Here is a 27,417-nt window from a genome sequence, read left to right as displayed (position 1 = left end):
TTGTCCAGTATAGGTTACCTATCATTCTCCACAAAAGAAATACTTGCAGATTTCAGTTAGTTAATAAATGCTGACAGGGCATGAGATATAGGTTTAATTCTTCATCTATAGATGCCTAATATAGGAACCTTGCTAAAAACTTCCAGACACCACTCAATTCATTAATGCCAACTCTCTCCCTTTCTTTTACCCTTCTGTAATTAGGACGTCTCTTTTTTGAATGTCATCACATATGATAATATATGGAGAGTCTGAACTGTTAACATCGAAAAAATGATTCTTCCCTTTAGAATGTGAAATTATAATAAGTAATCCTATTTTTAAAAGTCCCCAAAGCCACATACTCATAAGTACACCTCTACGTAAGTCAGCTTATAAAAGTAATAAAAATGAAGGCCAGGTGCAGTGGCTCATGCCTGTTATCCCAGCACTTTGGGAGGCCGAGGCGGGCGGATCATGGGGTCAGGAGTTCAAGACCAGCCTGACCAACAAGGTGAAACCCCATCTCTACTAAAAATACAAAAGTCAGCCAGGTTTGGTGGCACGTGCCTGTGTTCCCAGCTACTCAGGAGGCTGAGGCAGGACAATCGTTTGAACCCGGGCGGCAGAGGTTGCGGTGAGCCAAGGTCGCGCCATGGCACTCCAGCCTGGGTGACAGAGTGAGACTCTGTCTCAAAAAAAAAAAAAAAAAAAAAAAAGAATAAAAATGAAAAGATGGGGAAAAGAAGTCTCTCATCACCACTTCCAAAACTTTAACAGTAGTGAAAATAATAATTTATCATGAAAGATCCCACTAGTTCAGGGAATATTCCTCAAACATACTCCAAAATCTTACAGTACCGTATACAATAGCTGAAGCTCTGACAATGCGAAAATCATCCAGTCGATGTTCCTGTCTTGGGTTTCTTATTTCTCTATACCAAAGCATCATTAAAATTGCACAAAGTTGCCAAAAGGAAGAAGAGAATATAATGCACACGTCACAACAATTAAAATAAAAAAGCATTTAAAAATGATTTAAAGCACAGGCGTTCACATCAGACAGATCCGAATTTGAATACTGGTTCTGTTGACTACTGACAAGTTCTTGAACAGTCTAAAATTCAATTTATTCTTCTATTAAAAAAAACCAATAATAACAATTTTGAAGGGTTATTGTGACTGAATAAGATAATATAGGTAAAATGCTCAGCATAGTGCTTGTCATATAGTAAATAAATATTCACATGCTAGTTACTATGGAAAGAATTTTCCCGGGGGAGGGGGATCTCTCGGAGAATGAAAATATTCATTTTATATGACTTGTTTTATAATAAGAAAATAACATTCAATATGGAAGAACAAATACAAGTTTCACCCTGTTGACAATTCAAAATTAAACTAAAGAATAAATATTGCTCAGTGCGGTGACTCACACCTGTAATCTCAGCACTTTGGGGGACCAAGTGGGTAGATGGCTTGAGGCCAGGAGTTCAAGACCAGCCTAGGCAACATGGCAAGACCCTATCTCTATAAAAAACAAAACAAAACAGAATAAATATTATTGGGTTTCCAATAATGAAGGTATAAAGACTTCACTATTTGATATAAAATTTGACATATGACCCTCTGCTCAAAACAGAAAACATGGGAGATAAAATATAAAAATGGATAACCAAAAACAAAAGACATAAATAGGCTCACAAACAAGATATGTACTTCTATGGACCAGTATGAAGACAGAATTGCAAAACAGTGTGCAGGGCTGAGGCTACTGTGTGCTGGACTCTGGAGGGAAACAGTGGTAGCCAGGATTCGGCTCCAGTATGGTAAGGGGGACTAAATAGGTTTTGGACAAATGGGGAATAGAGAGCATATAGCTTGATATTGGAGGCTGGTGTGGCGCTTCCCCTCACTTGAAAGCTCAGTGGCTGAATCTGTATCACTCTGAGCTGAACTGTCATCATAAGGCATATGTCTGGACAGAAGCCTTGGGAAGTCGGTTGCAGGTAATGGAAAGATCATCACAGGACGGAATGAACAAAGACAAAAAGAACAAAACACGCATAAAACCTCCCACTCAAATAGCACGGAAAACCAAAATTAATAGAAATCAAATCCTAACAAAGGTATCAAACAAAATCAACAAATCAACAGTCAGAAAATGAATTCGCTCTGGCCAGGTGTGGTGGTTCACACCTGTAATCTTGGTACCTTGGGAAGCTGAGACAGGAGTTCAAGACCAGCCTGGGCAACATGACTAGATTCCATCTCTACAAAAAACAATAAAAAATTGGCTGGGTGAGGTAGCATGCACCTATACTCCCAGCTAATCATGAGGCTGAGGTGGGAAGATAGCTTCAACCCAGGACGCTGAAGTTGCAGTGAGCTGTGATCTGCACTCCAGCTGGGGCAACAGAGTGAGACCTTGTCTCAAAACAAAAAAACAAAAAACAAAAAACCTTAGAGGAAAAGAAAATGAATTAACTCCACATAGAATTAGTTTCATTGAAAATGCCTAACAATGACTTTCACAGAAGTATGTTTGGAATATTTGAAGGCATAAATAAAAGAAATATAAAATATTTCAGGCAAAAGGCAATAAACTATAAAATGAAAGAGACAGATATGAAATAACAACTGGTATATGTGAAAAAAATAGAAATGAAAATACAGTCACTGAAATTAAAAACTCAAGAGCATGAATAAACTCTAGACTGCATCTTGTACATTCAAAACCCTAAGGAATAAACCAAAAAAGCTGTTAGATCTATTAAATGAGCTTAGCAAAGTTGCAGAACATGAGACTAAAATATAAAAATCAATTGTATCTCTATATGCTACCAATGTATAAACTACAATTTGAAAATAAAACTTAGTAAACAATTGCATTTACAATAGCATTAACAAGGATAAAATACTTAGGAATAAATATAATAACAGGACAGACATGTACATAAAATCTCTAAAACATAATTGAAAGAAATTTAAAAATTTTAAAGGATTCAAATAAATGGAAAGATAGCCAGTGGTCTTCCGATGGACTGAAAGACTTAATAGTATTAAACGTCCATACTCCCCAAATTGTGATCTACAGATTCATTAGGAATTCTATCAAATATCAGATGTCTTTTGGCAGAAACTGACAAGCTAATCCTAAAATTCATATGGAAATACAGAGGACCCAGAATAGCCAGAAAAATCTTGAGGAAGATGAAAAAAGTGTAGATTTTTTTTTTTTTTTGAGACGGAGTCTTGCTCTATTGCCAGGTTGGAGTGCAGTCGTGCGATCTTGGCTCACTGCAATCTCCACCTCTCGGGTTCAAGCGACTCTCTTGCCTCAGCCTCCCAAGTAGCTGGGACTACAGGCGCCTGCCACCACACTCAGCTAATTTTTGTATTTTTAGTAGAGACAGGGTTTCACCATGTTGGCCAGGATGTCTTGATCTCTTGATCTCATGATCTGCCCGCTTCAGCCTCCCGAAGTGCTAGGATTACAGGCGTTAGCCCCTGCGCCTGGCCAGTAAAGCATAGAATCTATACTTCCCAGTTTCAAAACTGCCTACAAAGCTATAGTAATCAAGATTATATGGTACTGACATAAAGATAGAGATATAGATCAATGAGACAAGATATCAGAAATAACCCTCATATTTGTGGTCAATTGATTTTCAGTAAGGATGGCAAGATAATTTGATGGGGGAAAGAAAACGTTTTCAACAAATCGTGCTGTGGTAAAGGGATATCCACATGCAAACGAACGAAGTAGTCCCCTATGTCACACCCTATACAAAATTAAGTCAAAATGGATCAAATACCTAAATGTAGGAGGTAAAACTTTAAACGCATAGAAAAAAACAAAGGAGTAAATATTCTTAACCTTGACTTAGGCAGTGATTCCTTAGATATGATATTGATAGCACAAGCAATAAAAATAATTTGATAAATCTGAACTTCATCAAAAATTTGAAAAAAGCTTTTGTTCTCCAAAGGACACTATCAAGAAAGTGAGAAGATAACTGACAGGAAAAAAGTATTTGCAAATCATGTATCTGATAAGAAACTTGTATTCAAAACATATTAAAGATACATGTAACTCAATAAAAGACTAAAACTCCAATTTTAAAAACAGGCAGATAATTTGAATAGAAATTTCTCCAGAAAAGATATAGAAATGCCAATAAGCATGTAAAAGATGCTCATTAGTGATTAGTCACTAAGGATATACAAATCAAAACCGCAATGAGATACCACTTCATACCCACTAGGATATGTAACAAAAAAGACAACAACAACTATTGGGGAGGATGTGGAGAAACTGGAACCCTCAGACATTACTTGTGGGATTGTAAGATGGTGCAGCCACTTCTGACAATTCCACAAAATGTTAAACATAGAGCCATCGTATGACCCAGACCAACAATTCTACTCCTAGGAATATACTCAAGAGAAAAGAAAACATATCAACCACACAAAAATTTATACATGAATGTTTGCAGCAGCATTATTCACAATCGTAAAAAAAGTGGAAACAATTCAAATGACCATCAAATGATGAACAGAGAAATAAAACAGGATAATACAAGTTGACACCCCCCCCAAAAAAAAAGAAAGAAAGGAATGAAACACCAATACATGCTACAACATCAATGAACCTCAAAAACATTATGGTAGGCTGGGCGCGGTGGCTCAAGCCTGTAATCCCAGCACTTTGGCAGGCCGAGATGGGCGGATCACGAGGTCAGGAGATTGAGACCATCCTGGCTAACACCGTGAAACCCCGTCTCTACTAAAAAATACAAAAAAACTAGCCGGGAGAGGTGGCGGGTGCCTATAGTCCCAGCTACTCGGGAGGCTGAGGCAGGAGAATGGCGTAAACCCGGGAGGTGGAGCTTGTAGTGAGCTGAGATCTGGCCACATATTGTATACTGTATAGTATCATATATGCAAATGTTCAGAATAGGCTAATCTATAGAGACAACAAGTACATTAGTAGTGACATAGGGGTGGAGGGCATGAGCAAATGGAAGGGTGAGTAATGAGAAGTGACTATCAATAGGTACAATGTTTATTTTGAGGGTGATGAAATGAAAATGTTCTGAAATTAGATTTTTGTAATACTTGTATAACTATAAATATACTAAAGCCCACTGAGTTGTACATGATATACCAGTGATGCATATTTATGACATGTAAATTATATCTCAGAAAGTGTTTTTAAAATGGTTGGGGATGCAGGTGTAAATTGCTATAACCACTTAGAACAACAATTTGCCAACATCTAATATAGTTTATAATACACATATACCCAGCAAATCCATTCTTAGGTACACAATGGGGCAAAAATCTTCCATACAAGCACAAGGAGACAGGCAAAAAATATTCATAACACTGTTTATAATAGTTGAAAAAATGGAAACTACACAAATGTTGATTAGGAAGTGAATGGATCGGCTGGGGCAGTGGCTCATGCCTGTGATCCCAACACTTTGGGGGGCAGATGAGGGTAGATCACTTGACCACAGGAGTTTGAGATCAGCCTGGACAACACAGTGGAATTCCATCTCTACAAAATATACAAAAATTAGCCACACGTGGTGGCGCATGGTTGTAGTCCCAGCTAGTAGGGACGCTGAGGTGGGAGAATTATGTGAGCCCGGGAGGCAGAGGTTGCAGTGAGCCGAAATTGTGCCACTGCACTCCAGCCTGGGTAACAGAGCAAGGTGATGCTCCATCTCAAAAAAAGAAACTAAAGAATGATAAACTGATACATATTTTTAAAATGAAATACCATAAAATGTGTCGATGAAAATGAATCTCGAAAAGAGAATGTTGACAAAAAAGCAAACTGCAAATGACATATACAATGTGATGCCATTTATAGCTCAAAAACTTGCTATACAACAATATGTACCATTTTTGGATACATAAACATATAATAATAAAATTTCTTAGGAATAAAACCACTATCTTCAAGGTATAGCTTACTTCTGAGAAGAAACATAAGGGGATTTCTTAAAACATGATTTATATCTATAATGTACCATTATTATTATTATTAAAAATTCTTTAGCAAGCATGACAAAATGGTAATTTATTAACCAGTGTAACAGGCCTAAGAGTACTGCTTATATTACTCTCCATCTTTTTTCAGTATGTTTAAAATATATTTTAACACACACAAAAATGGCATGATCCAACAAATTTAAACTTCCCCCAAACAGCAAAATTTCTCAGAATGATTTTTCTGTTTTGCAATCAATATACCAAGGGCAAAGAATATTCACCTGAGCCAGCATTAGAGTACTACTAAAAGTCAAAGGATTCATTTAGTCAAAATGCTAAAATTTTTTAAAGGTGAAATTAGTATGCACGAATTCAAGCACTTTAAAAATCAGATGCTCTCTGACCTTCCCACTAAAGTGTCACCTGACAAGGTCACCATTTCAAGAATATAGTAATTATTGAGGAATGAGGGAGAACATTCAGTGGGGTAGTCTCCCTACTGTTTTCTCAGTAGAAGTCACAGAAATGACAACTGTAATTAAATCTTTTTAAAAAATTACCTATGAGTTTTAAGTCAGGATGAAAATTATTTCTAACCTTATGAACTTTCACACTGCACTGCACTAAAAGAAAATTCTTCCAGTTTTCCTTTATATCAGTAAAGCGTATGACAGCTAAATAAATAGGAAGTCTTCGCTTCTGACCTTTCATTGCTATTCAAAGGAAGCAATTCTGTTTGCCACTATTCCACTTACCAAAGATACAAATGAAACAAGTAGAATAATTAACATGAAATCATCTCTTATTGAAAAGAGATGAATGCTTTAAGAAAAACATTATTACAAAAGAAGGGAGAAGGTACCATTTAGCCCCTAAGCCATGGAAGTTAACAGATTCTTTCCATCTTTTGGTAATGATGACTTAAATTTTGGAACCATTTAAAAAAAGGATTTTCCAGGTTGAAGGAAAGTATTATAGAAGTCCAATCATTCACAATTATTATCATTATATAAAAGTCTACCTTTTCAGAAAATTTAAGACCACATTTTTAAATAATTGTAACAAACATAGATTACCCTTTACTCACATTTCCCCCCAAAAATATAACAAGATAAAGACAGTGAAACATTTTATACCATCAGGTATATTTACGCCATTACCTACTTCCCTATTAGGGACAACAAACAGGTCTCATCTCATGGCCCAACTCTGAATGACTATAAGTGACTGCTCAGGACTGTGTCAAGACAGGTTCCTAGGCCATCTGAGCTTACAAGCAGAGTAGTGGATAGATGAGGGAAAAGGAATGATGAAAAGTCAGCCAAGTATTTGTCAGCCTGATTTTATATCTGTTAATGACAGAAAAGAACTAATTATACTTACTCACTAGTAGATATGTTTGAGTATATGTAATAAAGTGAGTTAATACCTAAATGATTTAAATAAAATTCAAATAATTACTAGCACATGTCATTACAGAAAAATATAAACTGAGGGAAAAGGAAGAGTTTCTCAAATAGAGGAAATATACAGGACTCGATGATAGGCCTGATGGGGACAATATGAGCCACAGAAGGAATAACCTCGATGACTCAAAATATTTATTGTTTTGTCTCTTCTGGACATTTCCTATAAGTGGAATCATACGATATGTGGCCTTTGTGACTGGCTTCTTTCACTAAGCACAATGCTTTCAAGATTCACCCATACTGTAGTGTATAATGCTACTTCATTCCTTTTTATGGTCAAAGAATGTTTATTGTGTGAATATGTGGTATTTTATTTTTCCATTCTTCAGCTGATGGACCTTTGGGTTATTTTAACTTTTTCTGAATAAAATACTTTATCATATGTGTTAATATAGTCTTCAAATATTTGGTGGGCAGATCATTTGAGGTCAGGAGTTCGAGACTCATCCGACCAACATGGTGAAACCACATCTCTACTAAAAATACAAAAATTAGCCGGGCATGGTGGCAGGCACCTGTAATCCAAGCTACTTGGGAGGCTGAGGCAGGAGAATCACTGTAACCTGGAGGCAGAAGTTGCAGTAAGCTGAGATCGTGTCACTACACTCCAGCTGGGTGACAGAGCAAGACACTGTCTCCAAAAAAAAAAAAAAAAAGAAAAAAAAAAGCAACTCCTCATCCATTAAAGTTTGACCGTGAGATTGCAGCAACTCAGTCACATCTTCAGGTTCTACTTCTAATTCTAGCTTCCTTGCTACTTTCATCACATTTATAATTACTTCCTCTATTAAGTCTTGAACCCGTCAAAGTCATCCTAGAGGGTTGGAATCAACTTCTTCCATACTTCTGTTAATATTGATATTTTGGCCTCCTTCCATGAATCACAAATGTTCTCAAAGGCATCTAGAATGTTAGTTCCTTTCCAGAAGGTTTTCAATTTACCTTGCCCAGATCCATCAGAGGAATGGCTATCTATTCTTAAATAATAAGACCTGAAAGTCAAAATGACCTTTTGATCCATGGGTTGCAGAATGGTTCCTGTGTTAGCAGGCATGAAAACAATATTAATCTTCTTGTACACCTCCAACAGAGCTCTTAGGTGATGGGGTCCATCATCAATGAGCAGGAATATTTTGAAAGGAATCTTTACCTCTGAGCAGTAGGTCTTGACAGTGGGCTTAAAATATTCAGTAACCATGCTGTAAACAGTTGTGCTGTCATCCAGGCTTTGTTGTTTCATTTATAGCGCACAGGTAGAGTTGATTTAGCATAATTATTTTATTATTATTATTATTTTTAGAGATGGGATCTCACTATGTTGGCCCAGGCTCAAGCAATCCTCCAACCTCAGTCTCTCAAGTAGCTGGCAGTACAGGCATGAGCCACCAAACATCCCAAATTAGCATAATTCTTAAGGGCCCTAAGACCTGCAGAAAGGTAAATGAGCATTGGCTTCCACTTAAAGACTCTAGCTGCATTAGCCCTTAACAAGACTCAACCTGTCCCTTAATTCTTTGAAGCCACTCATTGACTTGTCTCTAGCAATTAAAGTCCTAGATGGTATCTTTTCCCAATAGAAGGCTGTTTCCTCTACATTGAAAATGTGTTGTTTAATGTAGCCACATTCATTAGTTACCTTAGCTGGATATTCTGGGTAACTTGCTGTAGACCTCTGCATCAGCAGTTGCTGCCTCACCTTGCACTTTTATGTTACGGAGATGGCTGCTTCTTTTGTTAAACCTCATCAATCAATCTCTGCTAGATTGATTGATTGATTGATTGATTGATTGATTGATTTGGAGATGGAGTTTCACTCTGTGGCCCAGGCTGGAGTGCAATGGCACGATCTTGGCTCACTGCAACCTCTGCCTCCGGTTCAAGTGATTCTCCTGCCTCAGCCTCCCAAGTAGCTGGGATTACTGGTGTGTGCCACCATGCCTGGCTAATTTTTTGTATTTTTAGTAGAGACAGGGATTCAGTATGTTAGCCAGGATGATCTCGATCTCCTGACCTCATGATCCGACAGCCTCGGCCTCCCAAAGTGCTGGGATTACAGGCATGAGTCACAGTACCCAGTCTATTTATTTTTTTTCTACAGCTTCCTTGCCTCTCGTGGCCTTCCAGAACTGAAGAGAAGTAAGGCCTTGTATCTGGATCCGGCTTTGGCTTAAGGGAATGTTGTGACTGGTTTGATCTTCCATCCAGACCACTAATGCTTTCCCCACATCGGCAATACGGCTATTTTGCTTTCTTATCATTTGTATGTTCATTGGAGTAGCACTTTTAATTTCCTTCAAGAATTTTTCCTTTGCACTCATAATTTGGATAATCGTTTGGTACAAGAGGCCTAGATTTTGGCCAATCTTGGCCTTTGACATGCCTTCCTCATTAAACTTAATCACCTCTAGCTTTGATTTAAAGTGAGAGATGTGCAACTCTTCCTTTTAATTGAACACTAAGAGGCCGATGCAAGGTTATTAATTGACCTAATTTGAATATTGTTGTATCTCAGGGAATAGGGAGGCCTAAGGATAGGAAGAGACAGGGAAATGGCCAGTGGAGCAGTCAGAACACACACCACATTCATTAAGCTCACCATCTTATGTAGTTTGTAGTGCCTCAAAACAATTACAATAGTAACATCAAAGATCACTGACCGTAGATCAGCATAACAGATATTTTAAAGATAAAAAAGTTTGAAATAATGCAAGAATTACCAAAATGTGACACAGAGAGACAAAGTGAGAACGTGCTGTTGGAAAAATTGTGCCTATAGGCTTCATCAACACAGGGTTGCCACAAACCATCCATGTTTAAAAAAGAAAAAAAAAAAAAAAAGGCAGTAGCTATGAGGCACAGTAAAATGAAGTATGCTTATGCAAGATCATGCAAACAGAAATAGTTTTACATTTTTTTCTCCCAAACTGGATGCCTTTTATTCCTTTCTCTTGCTTAAATGCTCTGGCTAGAACTTCTAGTACAAGGTTAAATACAAGTACTGAGAGTGGACATCATCTTGTACTTGATCTTCCTGAAAAGCGTTTAGTATTTCACCAAGAAATAAGTTAGCTGTGTGGTTTTTGAAGATGCTTTTTATCAGGTTGGCAGATTGTCTTTCTGCTCCTAGTTGGCTGGATGACTTTATCATGAGAGAATGTTGAATTTTGTCAAAAACTTATTCTGTATCTATTGAAATGATTATGTATTCTTGTCCTGTGTTGTATTAATTTGACGTGTTACAGATTGATTTTCAGATGTCAAAGCAAACTTCCATTCCTAGGATAAATCCCACTCGGTAATAGTGAATATATATATTACAATATGGCTGGATTTGATTTGCTAGTATTTGGTTGAAGATTTTTGCATTTATATTTACAAGGGAAATTGGTCAGCATTGCTTTTTCTTGTTTGCTTTGTCTAGTTTTGGTATTGGGGCAACACTGGCTTGACAAGAATGAGTTGGGAAGTACTTCCTACTCAGGTATTTTTGTAAGCATTTGTAAAGGATTGGTGTTAATGTTCTTTAAACATATGGTACAATTTACCAATGAAGGTATTTGGGCCTGGGCTTGTGGAATGTTTTAAATTACTAATTAAATTTCTTTACTTTTTATACAGGTCTATTCAAATTTTTATTTTTTCTTGAGTCAGCTTTGGTAGTTTTTGTCTTCCTAGGAACTTTCCATTTCATTAAGTTGTATAATTTGTTGGTGGACAGTGGTTTATAGTGTTACCTTATGATCCTTTTCATTTCATTTCTTTAATTTTATGTTCTGGAATACATGTACAGGATGTGTAGGTCTGTTACACAGATAAATGTGTGCCGTGGTGGTCTGCTGCACCTATCAACTCATCATCTATGTATTAAGCCCCACATGCATTAGCTATTTATCCTTGATGCTCTCCTTCCCTCCAACTCCACCCCCAACAGGGTCCAGTGTGTTTTGTTCCTCTCCTTGTGTCCATGTGTTCTGATCATTCAGCTCCCACTTATAAGTGAGAACATGCGGTTTAAGTGTTGTTTCCTCTTTCATTTCTGATTTTAATAATTTGAATCTTTTTTTTGTTGGTCTTCTAAAGTTTTGTCCATTTTGTTGATCTTTTCAAAGAAGCAAATTTTGGTTTCACTGATTTTCTCTATTGTTTTTCTATCCTGTATTATATTTATTTTTGCTCAAATTTTTATTATTTTCTTCTGCCTCACAGTGTTTAGTTTGTTCTTTTTATTACTTCTTAAGATTAAGTTATTGACTTCAACTTTTTAAAAATATAGGCATTATATTAATAATTTCATGTAAGTACTGCTTTAACACTATCTCATACATTTTGCTGTTTTACTTTTATTTTCATTCATCTCTAAGTATTTTCTAATTTCATTTGTTAAATTTATCATTAATTGGTCATGTGTGTATTGTTAATTATTCATATATTTCTGGATTTCCCAAATTTCCTTCACTTGTTTCTAATTTAATTCCAATGTGATAGGAAAACATGCTTTGTATGATTTCAATGATTTAAATTTATTGAGGCTTATGTTATGGACTATCGATGGGCTACTCTGGAGACTATTCTACATACGCTTGAGAAGCATATACACTTTGTTGTTGCTGTGAGGAGTGTTTTATAGATCCTGTTAGTTCATGTTAGTTAGTGGTATTTGTATGACACTTCCTTGATCTTCTTCCTAGTTGTGCTATTATTGAAAATGGGGTACGAAGTCTCCAACTATTATTATTTTATTGTCTTCTCCCTTCAATTCTGTTCGTTGTTGCTTTGTATGTTTTCGGGTCTGGTGTTAGCACATATTTGTTTGTAATTTTTATATCTTCTAGACGGATTGACACTTTAATTATAAATTGTCCTGTTATGACTTTAATAATAATTTTTGTCTTAAAGTCTCATATTAGTACACCCACTTCAGCTCTATTTTGGTTACTGTTTCTGTGGTATAAATTTTCCTATCCATTAGTTGTAACCTTTTTGTGTCTTTGAATCCAAAGTATGTCTCTTGTGAGAGCATATGGTGGGATCTTGCTCTTTTATTCATTCTGCAAATTCTTGTTGGTTGATTAGAATGCTTAATCTATTTCTTTCCATTTAAAATAATACAATGAAGGCTTTTATTATACAAAAACTTATTATTCAGTATACTTTCAGGAATAGATTTGATGCAGAAAATCAGGAAGTGCAAAGTCCACAGATGTTGGCAGGTAGTCAGGGAAAGCTTTTTAGTAGAGGTGGTGTGCAAGTTATCTCGGAATATAAGCAAAAGTTAGTTAACTAAATAAGACATGGATTAGAACAGTGGAGCTCCTGTGAATCAGGTATTTCTGGTAGAGCAAACAATATGAAGAAATAAAAGAGCATGGTCTATTTGGATCACTAGTTGTTTCAGTACTGATGCAGTAGAAAATGGTGGCATTGGGGTGGTGGCTCACGTCTATAATCCCAGCATGTTGGGAGGCTGAGGCAGGTGGATCATGAGATCAGGAGTTCAAGACCAGCCTGGCCAACATGGTAAAACCCTGTCCTTGCTAAATATATAAAAATTAGCCGGGCGTGGTGGCATGTGCCTATAATCCCAGCTACTCAGGCGGCTGAGGCAGGAGAATCGCTTGAACCCGGGAGGCGGAGGCTGCAGGGAGCCAAGATCACGCCACTGTACTCCAGCCTGGGCAACAGGGCGGCTTCGTCTAAAAAAACAAACAAACAAACAAAAAAACAAAAAAAAGAAAAGAAAATGGTGGTATTGAGGTGTGCTTTAAGTCACCACATATGTACTGTGGTTAAAATTATTAGAATGAATGATATTATCCAGGGATAATGTCAGGAGTAACAAAAGGATGAAGGTCTACATCTAAACTCTTGTTTCAGACTTTAAGGAACAATTTCAAGGTTTCCCTAGGTTCTGAAAAGCAATGGAAAATGAAAACCTGAACATTTCATGAACACATCTTTTTGTATTGAGAATTAATGGAATTTAGTTTATGGTTTTTACATGCCCAAGTGAAAGAGTCATTAGCAATCATTGAAAAGTTTAGAGCAATGACACGCCCACACCACTCTGCATTGCTTTCTGAAAACAGCTGCACATGCTGCCACAAGTTTGTGCCATACTGTAATACTTTTTACAGTACCATAACTATATCATAATATATTTTCTTTCTTTCTTTAGTTTTTGAAACGGAGTCTCATTCTGTCACCCAGGGTGGAGTGTAGTGGTACCACCTTGGCTCACTGCAACCTCCACCCTCCTGGGTTCAAACGATCCTCCCACCTCACCCTCCCAAGTAGCTGGAAGTATAGGTGCACAACACCACACCCAGTTAATTTTTGTATTTTTAATAGAGTTGTGGTTTCACCATATTGGCCAGGTGGGTCTCGAACTCCTGACTTCAAATGATCCACCCACCTTGGCCTCCTAAAGTGCTGGGATTGCAGGCGTGGCCCACTGTGTCTGGCAGATTTCATATTTTAATTGTGAACCTTAAAGATACTATAAAAAGAGTAACTCAATCCTCACCATGTAGTGTGGAATATAAAAACCTTAGCTTACTTATGTCATTTAAAAATTATCAGAATATTTATAAAATCCCATTACATAGTTATTACATAGTTCTCAAATGATAGCTATCACAGTTCCTTCTTTTCCTTTTTGTACTTTTGCCTGCATGTCTGTGATGGTTAGTACTGAGTGGCAACTTGATTAGATTGAGGGATACAAAGTATTAATCCTGGGTGTGTCTGTGTAGGTGTTGCCAAACGAGATTAACACTTGAGTCCCTGTGCTGGGGAAGGCAGATCCACCCTTAATCTGGTGGGCACAATCTAATCAGCTCCCAGGGAATATAAAGCAGGCAGACAGATGTGAAAAGACGAGATGGGCCTAGCCTCCCAGTCTACATCTTTCTCCGATGATGGATGCTTGCTGCCCTCAAACATTGGACTCCAAGTTCTTCAGTCTAGGGCCTTGGACTGGCTCTCCATGCTCCTCAACTTGCAGATAGTCTATTATGGGGCCTTGTGATCATGTAAGTTAAGTAAGTCTGGTAATAGTACATAGATCTATCCTATTAGTTCTATTCCTCTAAGAGAACCCTGACTAATACAATGTCTGTAGAAGGTAACCTTTCAACTATCCATCACAAATTTTATTTATGTATTCTATATTCCTATAGTATTTCTAAAATATACACACACTCCATCTCTTTCCATCCACCTGAAGAGCATACACCCTTTCAAGGTAATCTATATAAAGAGAAGCAGAAGAAACATCTGATTAAATGTTGGCAAACATTTTATAAATTAGGATAAGTCATTTTTGCTGGGTCAAATAGTTTTGGGCAAAGGTTATGAAATATAGACAGTTATGCTGAAGGAAGTGGTCCTTCTCCAGTACAATTTTTTTGCTACAGTATAAGTGACTAACCACCACCATTGCTGCTCTGGCTCATCCCTTTTTCCCCCATCCAAAACATTCAATATGGTGCTGATTTGGCAGGGTAGGAGTGAATACTACTGATAATGATAGCATAATAGTTCCATCAGTGCCATGTGTATATTATATCTTGAGTATATACAGTTCATAATTATTGGGGAATAAGAAACTATAACAGATGCAGCTGCAAAAGCAGTCAACTTGCCATCTTCCTGAAGTTGATAAGAACCTAAACGAACACTTTTATACCGTATGACATGTATGAACCAACTGAAAATCCAATTTATAATAACATGTTCCTGTCTTTTCCTTCTTATGCTAAACTACATGAGTTCCATTATTATGTTAAATCCAATATTCTGCTGTTCTCCCTGCTTCTCACTTTCATACTAGAATCCTAAATTGTCAAAGTTTAAAATACTATAATAGTATACCTGCAGAAATTTAGTAATAAGGCAGATATAGGTTTAATCTGAAATAAATGGTTTTTATAAATTATTTCCATCTATATCTAACAAGTCTGATCTAGCCATTGTTGGCTCAAGTTTCTATCAACTCAGAACATCCTGGAGCTGAAGAGAAATTCCTTGCTTTGTGTCCCCATGTCTATGAATTAATAATATGGAATTAGGGAATACTAGAAATAGTCCACTACTAATAAATCTAGAAATGTATCTCATAGTTGAGAGAGTTGTAATTCAACTCAACAAATACTTCCTGAATATAATGTTCAATACTTGCTAAGTATAAATAGTTATTCATAAAGCAATCACTACATTTAGATGTAAAATATGAGTCACTAGGTTTAAATCTCATTAAATCTTCACCAACAACCCGATGAAGTTGTCCATCACCATTTAGCAGGTAAATAAAATGAAATTACAAAACTCTTAATTGGGGGTGGTGAACTTGAATCCTAAACTATTCAACTCTAAAGGCTGTGTCCTCAGACAGTATTACATTTTTCTTCTTAATGGTGTATTCACTTGGTTTTGCAATCTATTTGAGATTTCAAGTCTATTTTTTAAAATTATAATGTTTTAAAAAGACAATACATTTATATGCTTTAAAAGTCAAGAGTGAGGCAAGAAGAATCGAAAATTGGTAACAATAAGTATATCTGGTATACAGATGATGATTTACATCATTAAAAGAAACCAGGGCTCCTTGGAGAAATGGCTTATAGAAGAACTGCAGCAAGGAATGTAGAAGATGAGTCTGGAACATTTTGTTATACCAGAAAGCAATAAAGATATATATATATATATATATATCTTTAAATGATAGGGGCCAGGTGCGGAGGCTTACACCTGTAATCCCAGCATTTCGGGAGGCCGAGGCAGGAGGATCACTTGAGCTCAGGAGCGCGAGACCAGCCTGGGCAACACGGTGAGACCTTGTCTCTATTAACAACAACAACAACAACAGCAAAATATCAAAAAAAATAGCTCGGTGTGGTGGTAAACATCTGTAGTCCCAGCTACTTAGGAGGCCCAGGTGGGAAAATCACTTGAACCCAGAAGGTCTAAGCAGCAGTGAGCTGTGATTGTGCCACTGCCCTCCAACCTGGGAAGAGAGTAAGACACTGTAAAACAAACAAACAAACAAACAAACAAACAAAAAACAAAAAAAACAAAACTTAGGGACATTTGGAGAAACACAGGAGCCAGTTTGAAGAGATTTCTACTGGCTGAATTTGGGACAATATAAGCATTGAAAAAATGTGAAATCCATGAGCCCATACTGATACTTTTTCTTAATGGGAGAGGAGGAGAAGCTTTTCTTCATAGCAACACACCAGCCAATTAATGTGAAAGGACTATTTGGTAAGAAAATCATTTGGCAAATATTATAGTAAAAGCAGATTTAGTCAGGAATCACCAATATATATTACAATTCATAGGTCAAAACCTTATGAGGAACAAGATACCTCCATCATCTCAAATTATTTTACCAAAAACATTCTTGTTAATTATAAGAGTGAAAAGAGTAACTTCACAATGGAGAAATTTACAAGATGGCACATAAACCAAATGATCCAAGTTAACATCAACATTAAACATCAACATGTGAACAAAAAGACATCACGTCCCTCCTAATATGATACACTGAGAAAGATACCAAATCACTTCTGTGGTATCCTAACCAAAAATTCATAACCTAAATCTAACCATGCAGATACATCAGACAAACCCAAATTGAGTGATATTTTTCAAAATATCTAGCCTGCACTACTTAAAAAAGGTTAAAGTCATGAAAGACAAACAAGGGTGATTCCAGATTAAAGGAAACTAAGCGATCTGACAATAAATGCAACGTGAGATACTGGATTGCACTCTGATCCAGAAAAAAAATTTTATTTATTTTATTTCCTGTAAGGGCAAAGAAACACAAGGAAAAAAAGGTGTACTATGAATCAGATTTGTAGATTTCATAGCAGTATTGTATACGGTTATATATAAGAATATTCTTAGGAAATACAAATGAACGTATTTTGGGGGAAAGAGGCATTATATCTCCAACTTACTCTCAAATGGTTCAGAAAAAAATAACACTTATATATAATTAAATATATGATATCATACATAGAGACAGACTGTGGGGATGATAAAATGCAAATATGGTAAATTTGGGCATCTGGGGAAGAGTATACAGACATTCTTTGTAATATTCTTGCAGCTTTTCTCTGAGATTGAGATTATTTCCAAGAGAAAATTTATTGCTAAATTGTACTAAGAAGATCCACAATAAACTTAGACACTATAGAGAAGGAAACAGGGCAGCTGAAATATAAGGTAATGGTCACACAAATGTAGTCTAACTAGATATTATTTAAATTTCCATTAGACATAAGAAATTACAATAATTTTTAGTGTGATAATGATTTTTTAAAAAACAGCCTTTATCTGCTAGCGATACACAGTAAAATATTTATGGATATATGCAGATGAAATAATATAATGTCCGACACTGACTTTAAAATAATTTAGTGAAGGGAAATGGGTGTGGGATTATGGATGAAATAATATAGTTCATGCATTGATAATTGTTGAGGCCAGGTGATGGGTATCAAGGTTAGTTAACCTATTCTTTCTTCTTTTGTGTAAAGTCCACAACAAAAGGTTTTTAAACAGTCAGAAACGCAACAGATGAATCTTTGTCCCACCCCTGCCACCATATTTCCTGTCAACTCCTTATAGGTAACCATTTTATTAGCTGCTTATTTATTTTTCTAGTTTCTTTACAAAAATACAAGAAAATACAAATATATATTCTTATTTTTCCACTCTTCCTACAAAAGGTAACAAACAATATACACTGCTCTATACATTATTTCCCTTTCCCCCATCAGCTTCATACATTTTGTATATCTCTCGATACTAGTATATATAGCTCTATTTTGTGTGTGTTTAAGTATGTTCCATGGTTTATTAAACCAGTCCCTTATTACTAGATCCTTGATTTATTTCCAATCCTGTATTCATCCAACAATGCTATAATAAATGACTGTGTATATTTCTGTCATTTTGTACCAGTGCAGGTTTACCTACAGCAGTGATCCCTGACCTTTTTTGCACCGGGGACCAGTTTTGTGGAAGACAATTTTTCCACATATGGAGGCAGTGGTTTCAGGATAAAACTGTTCCACCTCAGATCATCAGGTATTAGATTATCATAAGTAGTGCATGACCTAGATCCCTTGTGTTCGGAGTTCACAATAGGGTTTCTGCTCCTATGAAAATCTTGTGTCACTGCTGATCCAACAGGAGGTGGAGACCAGGCAGTAATGCTCGCTAGCCTGCTACTCATCTGCTACTGGTCCCTAACATGTCACAGACTGGTACTGATCCATGGCCCAGGGCTAGGATACCCATGACCTACAGGACAGATAACCACAGGAGAAATCCTAGGTCAAGGATATGTTTTTTACCATATTCTTGTTCCTTCCACCACTGACATATGAGAGTGTTGTTTCCCCACAGGCTTGCCAATGGAATGTATTGTCAAACTTTTGGGTTTCTGTCCATCTGACAGGTGAGAAATTATGTCACGGTATTTTTTCACTTGCACTATTTTTCGTGTTATGGGCAATATAACTGCTATTTCTACCACCTCTCATGTCAGAGGATAAGGGATCTCTATTGATTATAAGTCTCTAACTATGTCTTTGAATCAGTTTTTCTTTCCTAATGCATCTAAGAAATTACTTCTTCAAGTATTCCCTATTCCTTCAGTCTCTTCTGTATCTTTAATATTCTTCCTACTTTTTCCTTTCCTTCTAAGGTCAAATATTTTCCTTATTTCTTTTGCTAGATATTACATTCAAACAATATGGTATAAAGAACAGAACATGAGAAGTCTCCTTATGTTGAACCTGAATACCATCCATCCCAAGAGTGAAACACCATTCTCAGTTTATGTATTCCCTCTCTCACACTCTGTACATATAGAGGCACACATGTATTACATTTCACAGATACATTCAAATGACAACATACTGCTTAGTTGAGTTAATGCTAGTTGTTGCAATAACTAAAGCCTAAAACCTCAGTGGTTTAACACAATGAAAGTTTAGTTTGCACTCACATGGTAGTCCAACGTTCAGTTGGCATATTTCCATGTGTACTTCAGGCACCCAACTTCTGCAATAGCCTAGGGCTTCAGTCTTCACTTTAGCAGCAAATGGAGGAAAAAAAGAGAGAGGTTAAGACATAATTGGTTCTTAATCACCCTGCCCAGAAGTCCTATCAGATCACTTTGCACATATTCCACAAGAGTAACAGTGATTTTAAATGCAGGAGAAGCTGGGAAGTGTAGTCTCTGAGTTGGTACTTATTCAACTTTACTCTATGGAAGGGTAACATAAATCTCTGGAGAATAGATAGCTGCCTCTTAAACATAGATTCTTCATGCTGTTTTATTCCATAGTGTGTGTATTTGCTTTATTTATCTTAGAGATGTTTCCAATAGTTCATACTGGGCTGACCCATTGTAAAACCTTTTTTTGGAAAAAGAAAAGGTGAAATGTGATCTCAAGTTATTACTTCTATTCAACACAGTGTTGAAAGTCTTAGCCAAACCAATTAGGCAAGAGAAAGAAAGAAAGGACATGTAAATTAAAAAGAAGTCAAATTATCCTTCTTAGCAGATGATGTGACCTGATATTTAGAAAAACTTAAAGATTCCACCAAAAATTATTAGAACTGATAAACAAATTCAGTAAAGTTGCAGAATACAAAATCAGCATGCAAAAATCAGTACCATTTCTATATACTAACATCCATCAATCTAAAAAAGAAAGCAATCCCATTTACAATGGCTATGAAAAATAAAATAATACCTAGGAATAAATTTAACCAAAACAGTGAGAGAGCTCTACAAAGAAAACTATAAAACACCTATGAAAGATATTGAAGAGGACACAAAAAATGGAAAGATATTTCATGCTCATGGATTGGAAGAATTAATATTGTTACAATTTCTATGCTAACCAAAGTGATCTGCATATTCAATGCAATCTCTATCGAAATACAAACCAATGACATTCTTCACAGAAACAGAAAAAATAATACTAAAATTTGTATGGAACCACAAAAAACCTCAAAGAGCTAAAGCAATCTTGAGCAAAAGAACAAAGCTAGAGGCATCACATATACTACAGAGCTATAGTAACAAAAACAGCATGGCATTGGCATAAGAGCAGACACATAGAGCAATGGTACAGAATAGAGAAACTAGAAATACATTCACACAGTTACAACAAACTGATTTCACAATGTGTGAGGGTGCTTTTCCTCCACAGAACTAATCAAAATTTTTACCTTTGCCCATCTGATGGATTAAAAAAATGGTCCATCAGTGTAGTCTTAATTCACTTTTCTCTTCTAAAAAAATGACAATCTCATCAAAATTTTAGGAGTTACTTGATTTATTACCCTTTTCATTGCCTGTCTGTTTTTTATTTTATGAAATTGTTGGTATTTCTCATTGATTTGTAGAGGCTCCTAATACACTAAGGTATCTTATTTGCAATACAGAATTTTAAATGTTTCCTTCAGTTTATAGTTGGGTCTTTTTGCTCTGCTTAGTATTTTTTAACCATGAATTTTTTATATTTTTATTTAATCAAATTAATTAATCTTTTCCATTGTGACTTTTGAGATTTGTGACCAACTTAGAAAGGAGTTCTCACCTTTGGAATAAAGAAATAATTCTCCCAGGGCTTAATCTAGTACTTTTTTCTTTTTCTTTTTCAAGATTAAACCTTTATTTCATCTGAAATTTTTGTTGTAAGGTGTGAGATAAGAATCCAGCATTCCGTGTGTGTACAGATGCCTAGCCCATTGTCACACTATCACTTATTGTTGTATAATACACCTTTTCTATGCCAATTCAAAACATAACCTTTAACATGTACTAAATTTCCATATGTATTTGTGTCTACTTCTGTACTTTCTATTCAATCAATTGATCTGCCTATCAATATATTCTTACACACAATTTAAATCAATATAGCTTTGTATTATGTTTTAGTATCTTAGTGAGACAGTCTTTTCTCATTATGTTACTTTATTTTTATTTTTATTTGAGACGGAGTTTCACTCTTATTGCCCAGGCTGGAGTACAATGGCACGACCTTGGCTCACCACAACTTCTGCCTTCCGGGTTCGAGCGATTCTCCTGCCTCAGCCTCCTGAGTAGCTGGGATTACAGGTATGTGTCACCATGCCTGGCTACTTTTGTATTTTTAGTAGAGAAGGGATTTCTCCATGTTGGTCAGGCTGGTCTTGAACTCCCGACTTCAGGTGATCCTCCCGCCTTAGCTGGAGGAAATCCCAAAGTGCTGGGATTACAGGCATGGGCCACTGGGCCCAGCCCATTATGTTACTTTTTAAGAATTTTCCTGGTTATTATATTTTTTCATGTAAACAACTGAGTTCCTTGACTAATTCCAAACTTCACCCAGAAAAACATCTATACATGTGTCCTACTTTTATCCTCTTTAGCCTACTCTTTCTGTTCATAAGAGTTCTACTTTCTTCCTTTTCACACTAAACCTTTGATTTCTTAAAAGCTTGATTCTATCTCATTAAACAAAAAAAGCAATCAACAATTTCTTTCTTTTTTTTTTCGAGACAGAGTCTTGATCTGTCACTCAGGCTGGAGTGCAGTGGCCTGATCTTGGCTCACTGCATCCTCCGCCTCCCAAGTTTAAGTGATTCTCATGCCTCAACCTCCCAAGTAGCTGGGACTACAGGCAGGCGCCACCACACCTGGCTAATTTTTGTATTTTTGGTGGAGATGGGGTTTTGCCATGTTGGCCAGGCTGGTCTTGAACTCCTGGCTTCAAGTGATCCACCCACCTCAGCCTCCCAAAGTGCTAGGATTACAGGCATGAGCCACCACGCCCAGCCAATCAAGAATTTCATAACTGCTAAATCCAATAGCCTTTCTTGGAACTCCTTGGCTTCTTTGAAGTTCCAGACCCTGTTAACTCTTTGCCTCTCTCGAACTTCTCTCCTTTCTTTGCTTTTATGTCTGCTTCATTTAGATACTTCACATCCTTTTTCCCGAGCTCCTCTTCCCCAGAGAAAGTCACTCAAAAACATTCTGTGTCCAAATATCTGTCTTTGGTACACTACTCTGTGTGTGTGTGTGTGGTGTGTTTGTATTTCCTCTTCAGGTCAATATCCATCGGTAGTTCTGAGTTCAGCTTATGGTAGGTATAAATTAAAAATAAATACTGAATGAATAGGCACCAGCTCTAATTTCCCAAATTCCTGCTTAAAATTTCTCCAGGGATTCCCCTTAGTTATCAACACATCAACATATAAAATGCCTATACAGTAGAGGAAATAGTTTCTCTGAATCCTAGACTGGTTAAACCATATCTGGAACACTGAGATTCATTTGGCACCACATTTTCAGAGAGGCCATGACAAATCTGAATGAATCTAAAGAAGGGAAACAGGATGGTAAATGATACAAAACTCAGAGTATAAGAGGAAATGTTGAAGTAACTTAGGATGTTGAGTCATCAGAAGATATCATTAAGAAAAGACATAGCAGTACTCAAATATATAAAGAGTACTTTCCGGTAGGGGGCAATGTTGGGTGGAAGGAGGTTATAAGGTTATGGCACTGTTCAGTTACTTCACAGAACAGATGCTTTACTGATGGTGAAGTTACAGGGAAACAAATTCGAAGAAGAATTTCTTTACAATTAGAATTGTACCAATAATGAAATAATAGGCAGATTCTTAAACTAGTGAGTTCCCTCTCATTAACCTCTCTGAACTTCAATGTTCCCATATGTAAATATAGATAAGCTTTTTTTTTTTTTTTTTTTTTTGAGATGGAGTTTTACTCTTGTTGCCTAGGCTGGATCTCAACTCACCACAGCCTCCGCCTCTCAGGTTCAAGCGATTTTCCTGCTTCAGCCTCCCGAGTAGCTGGGTTACAGGCATGTGCCACCACGCCCGGCTAATTTTGTAGTTTTAGAAGAGATGGGTTTCTCCATGTTGGTCAGGTTGGACTCGAACTCCTGACCTCAGGGGATCCACTGCCTTGGCCTCCCAAAGTGTTGGGATTACAGGCGTAAGTCACTCTGCCTGGCCTAAATGTTTTAATACTCACAAGGTAGTGAGTATATAAGGTAAGTACATAGTTTTATTTACCTACCGTATGTTCCTGTGACATGATCATAAATTCAGGCTGTTAATGGCCCAACCTGATCTGTAGCAACATCCTGTGAATAAGTCTTATAGACTCTGATCCATCCTATCAATTCTAACCATTTTGTCGGATCAAACTTCCTGACATAAAATTTCCCTTATCAAAAGTTAATGACAGCAGGGCACAGTGGTTCACATCTGGAATTCTAGCTGTTTGGGAGGCTGAGGCAGGAGGATTGCTTGAGCCCAGGAGTTCAAGACCAACTTGGGCAACACAAAGACAGTGAGACTTTGTCTTGAAAACCACAAAAAACAAAAAGTTAATGACTTTCACTGTTAACAAAAAACAAAACAACAAAATCCTCTAGAATTCTTTTCTAAGTCCCTAGTTTTATTTTTACCACTCTGTCCCATAAATCCTTTTCTTCTTAAGTGCCTTGTACTTTTGGTATGTATATATTGCACGTGATATTGCTAAATGATCCCCTCTCTTTGTGGTATATCTATTCTTCAAAGTTTAGCTCAAGCAGCATCTCCTCCCTGGGCTTTGATCATTACAGAAGGAAGAGATCCCAACCCATTCTGAACATATGTGACGCTATCTAAATCACAACCATAAAATTCTCTTGTTTGGTAGTCATCTGTAGTATATAATACTGCAAATATAACTTTCTACAATGATGAAACTGTTATCTGTGTGTCCAATATAACAGCCACTAACCACAAGTGACTACTGAGCATCTAAAATGTGACAAGTGCCTACATATTAGACAGTGTGGTCTTGGAGGGCAATACATTAGTTTTTGATGCATAGAATATTTACTGAGAAATAATTATGTTCTAGGCCCTGTTTAAACACTTTATACCTATCATTTCATTAATGCTTTTCTATTGTCATTCTAAGATAAATAAACTGAGTCAAAGAAAGTTTAAATAACTTGCATCAAGTCCTAATTCTTTGGGATTAACAACAATGATGCCAATCCACATATTATTGTAGTAAGAATATTAGAAAATATGACAAGGAGCTCAGTAAATCATTAAACAGTATTCTTAAGATAGTTATTTTACCTTCTTTTGGTGTCTCTTACAACGTCTAGCACATCACCTTGTACATAGTAACTATAACTGAATCAACTAATAATTTTACATGGCTTATAGGTAGTCTTCTACACTTGCACATAATGTTTTCTAAAATCAGAGTATAAATTGAATGTAAAAAAAATGAAGTCATAAAAATAAAATGTGTTATAGCCACATGATGGAATATTATTCAGCCATAAAAGGAATGAAATATTGATTCATGCTACCACATGGATGAAACTAAAAAAACATGTTGTGAAAGAAGCCAGTCACAAAAGACCACACATTATAATTCCACGTAGATGAAATGTCCAGAATAGACAAATTCATATAGACAGAAAGTAGATTAGAGGTTGCCTAGGATTTGGAGTGTTGGGGTAAAACAGAGACTGATCACTTGAGGGTAAGGAGTGTTTTCCTGGGGTCATGAAAATGTTCTAAAATTGACTGTGGTGATGGTTGCAAAACTACATAAAAATAATTTTAAAATTTAATTGTATATTTTAAATGGGTGAATTGTATGACCTGTGAATTAAATCTCAATACTGTTTTTAAAAAGGGAGAATCAAAGTTTTATCTCTATAAAGGGTTCTACTCCTAAGAGCTAAATATAAATTATGGACTATTTAGGATACCCCTTTACTTTTAGATATAATCTCCGACAAAAATATTTTGAATACACTTAAGGGTAAAGTGAAATAAAATTGTGGTTTTCAAAATTGTTTTCTCAGTGGTGGACAAAATAAATCTTTTTTGGAAACCAACGAAACAAAAATAATCTGGAGCTGTCTTGGTTGAAGCAGCCTGTAGGATTCATACGCCTCCCACTCAGACCCCTGCCCTTCCTTCAATATTGGCATCTAAAGAATCTCTCCAGCATTTGGAGGAAATCAAGTTGGAAGTTAAGCAAGAAGCAACACAAAAAACTGAGTAACTACAAGGAGTAAAAAGTAAAAACTCTGCAAGTTGAATTGTTTGTTAGCTGGCAGGGTACCATGTAATAACATATCAGAATTATCTTGTGTTAGTAAAGATACAAACATTTGAATTCTATTTATGAACTTTGAATTTTGCTTCTGTAATTAGATTTGGGCTTTTTTTTTTTTTTTTGAGATAGAGTCCCATTCTATCGCCCACGCTGGAGTGCAGCAGAACAATCTTGGCTCACTGCAAACTCCGTCTCCCGGGTTCAAACGATTCTCCTGCCTCAGCCTCCCCAGTACCTGTGGCTGGGATTACAAGTGTGATCACCATGCCCGGCTGAATTTGTTTGTTTTTTTTTTTTTTTTTGGTATTTTCAGTAGAGACTGGGTTTCACCATGTTGGCCCAGGCTGGTCTCAAACTTCTGACCTCAAATCATTCATTTGCCTTGGCTTCCCAGTGTGCTGGGATTACAGGCATGAACCACAGTGCCCAGGTTGCGTGCTTTTGTTTTGTTTTGTTTTGTTTTTTTAGATGGAGTCTTGCTCCGTTGCTCAGGCTGGAGTGCAGTGGCGCGATCTCGGCTCACTGCAACCTCCGCCTTCCGCATTCAAGCAATAGAGCCTCCGATTCCCAAGTAGCTGGGACTGTCACAAGCACATGCTGCCATGCCGGGCTAATTTTTTTGTATTTTAGTAGAGAAGCAGTTTCACCGTGTTGTCCAGGCTGGTCGGGAACTCCTGAGCTCAGGCAATCCGCCTGCCTCCCAAAGTGCTGGGATTACAGGTGTGAGCCACGGCGCCGCCGCATGTTTTTTTTTTTTTATTTTTTAAAGAGAATTATTCTAAAGTCAAGATAAGATCTACCTCTAATTTATGTTTTTTTTTTTTTTCTTATCTACTTGGATTAGGAATTTTTGTGTTTTTGTTTGTACAACAAAAAATATGTAAACATCCCCAAATAAAAAAATAGGTGCCCTAGATCTGTGATATTGGAAGTGCTGTATTCCTGGCTCAATACCACTTATTTGGCTAAGAAAAAAAGGGCAGTTTCCAACTCACTTGTAGTTACATAGCCATAGACCCTTCTACTTGTATGGCTTATTAACATCAAAATTTTATATTCCATTATTATATGTGATATATTACACTATACTACATTATAATCATCCCAAAAACAGAACTGATCATTTATTTCTCTTAAACATATTTTTAATATATTTAAGGGTAAAGTAGAACAACACTGTGGTTTTCAGAATTATTTTTTCAGAGGCAGACAAAATAAATCTTTTTTAGAAATCTAAAAAGCAAAACCTTCCCAATTTCCCTATTTCAACTTAACTTTGAATCCCCAGGCTGATATCTCTTTAAACTCAAATTAATAGCCTCTCTTTATAGTCCTAGCTGATAATCAAGGCATAATCTTTCCCCTTTAGACATGAATTTTGGAGCTCCTCCTCCCTGCTAGCTCTTTCCATAGCTACCAACTTTTCTTGAGTCAAGTCTGTTTCTCACACTTTTTCTATGTACTGCTATTAGAATAGTCCTCAAGTGCTCTATGATGTTATTTCCTTACTCAAAAACAGAATTGTTCGCTATAGTTCAAATTCCTCTCCATCTCTGTGTGACAGTTAATTTTGTGTCAACTTGATTGGGCCACAGGGTGCCCAGATATTTGGTCAAACATTATTCTGTTTTTGTGAAGGTGTTTTTGGATGAGATTAACATTTAAATTGGTAGACTAGACAAAGCAGATAATCGACGATGGGCCTCATCCAATCATTTCAAGACCTGAATAGAACAAAAGGCTGATCTTCCTCAGACTAAGTGAAAATTATCCTGCCTC

At 36.5% G+C, this 27,417-nt stretch overlaps 1 long non-coding RNA gene across 1 annotated transcript in view; it reads right to left on the bottom strand.

The window, feature by feature from the left end:
• Nucleotides 1-27,417, bottom strand: part of LOC116418513 — a 225,584-nt gene that overhangs the window by 79,705 nt on the left and 118,462 nt on the right. The window contains exon 3 of the long non-coding RNA XR_004228574.1: nucleotides 19,480-19,563. This is a non-coding gene — a long non-coding RNA (uncharacterized LOC116418513). The remainder of the gene's footprint in view (nucleotides 1-19,479; nucleotides 19,564-27,417) is intronic.

Source organism: Piliocolobus tephrosceles, chromosome 17 (genome assembly GCF_002776525.5).
Source record: "Piliocolobus tephrosceles isolate RC106 chromosome 17, ASM277652v3, whole genome shotgun sequence".
Classification (NCBI taxonomy): Eukaryota; Metazoa; Chordata; class Mammalia; order Primates; family Cercopithecidae; genus Piliocolobus; species Piliocolobus tephrosceles.
Note: the sequence above shows the minus strand (reverse complement) of the source record. Positions and strands in the feature narration are given on the sequence as shown.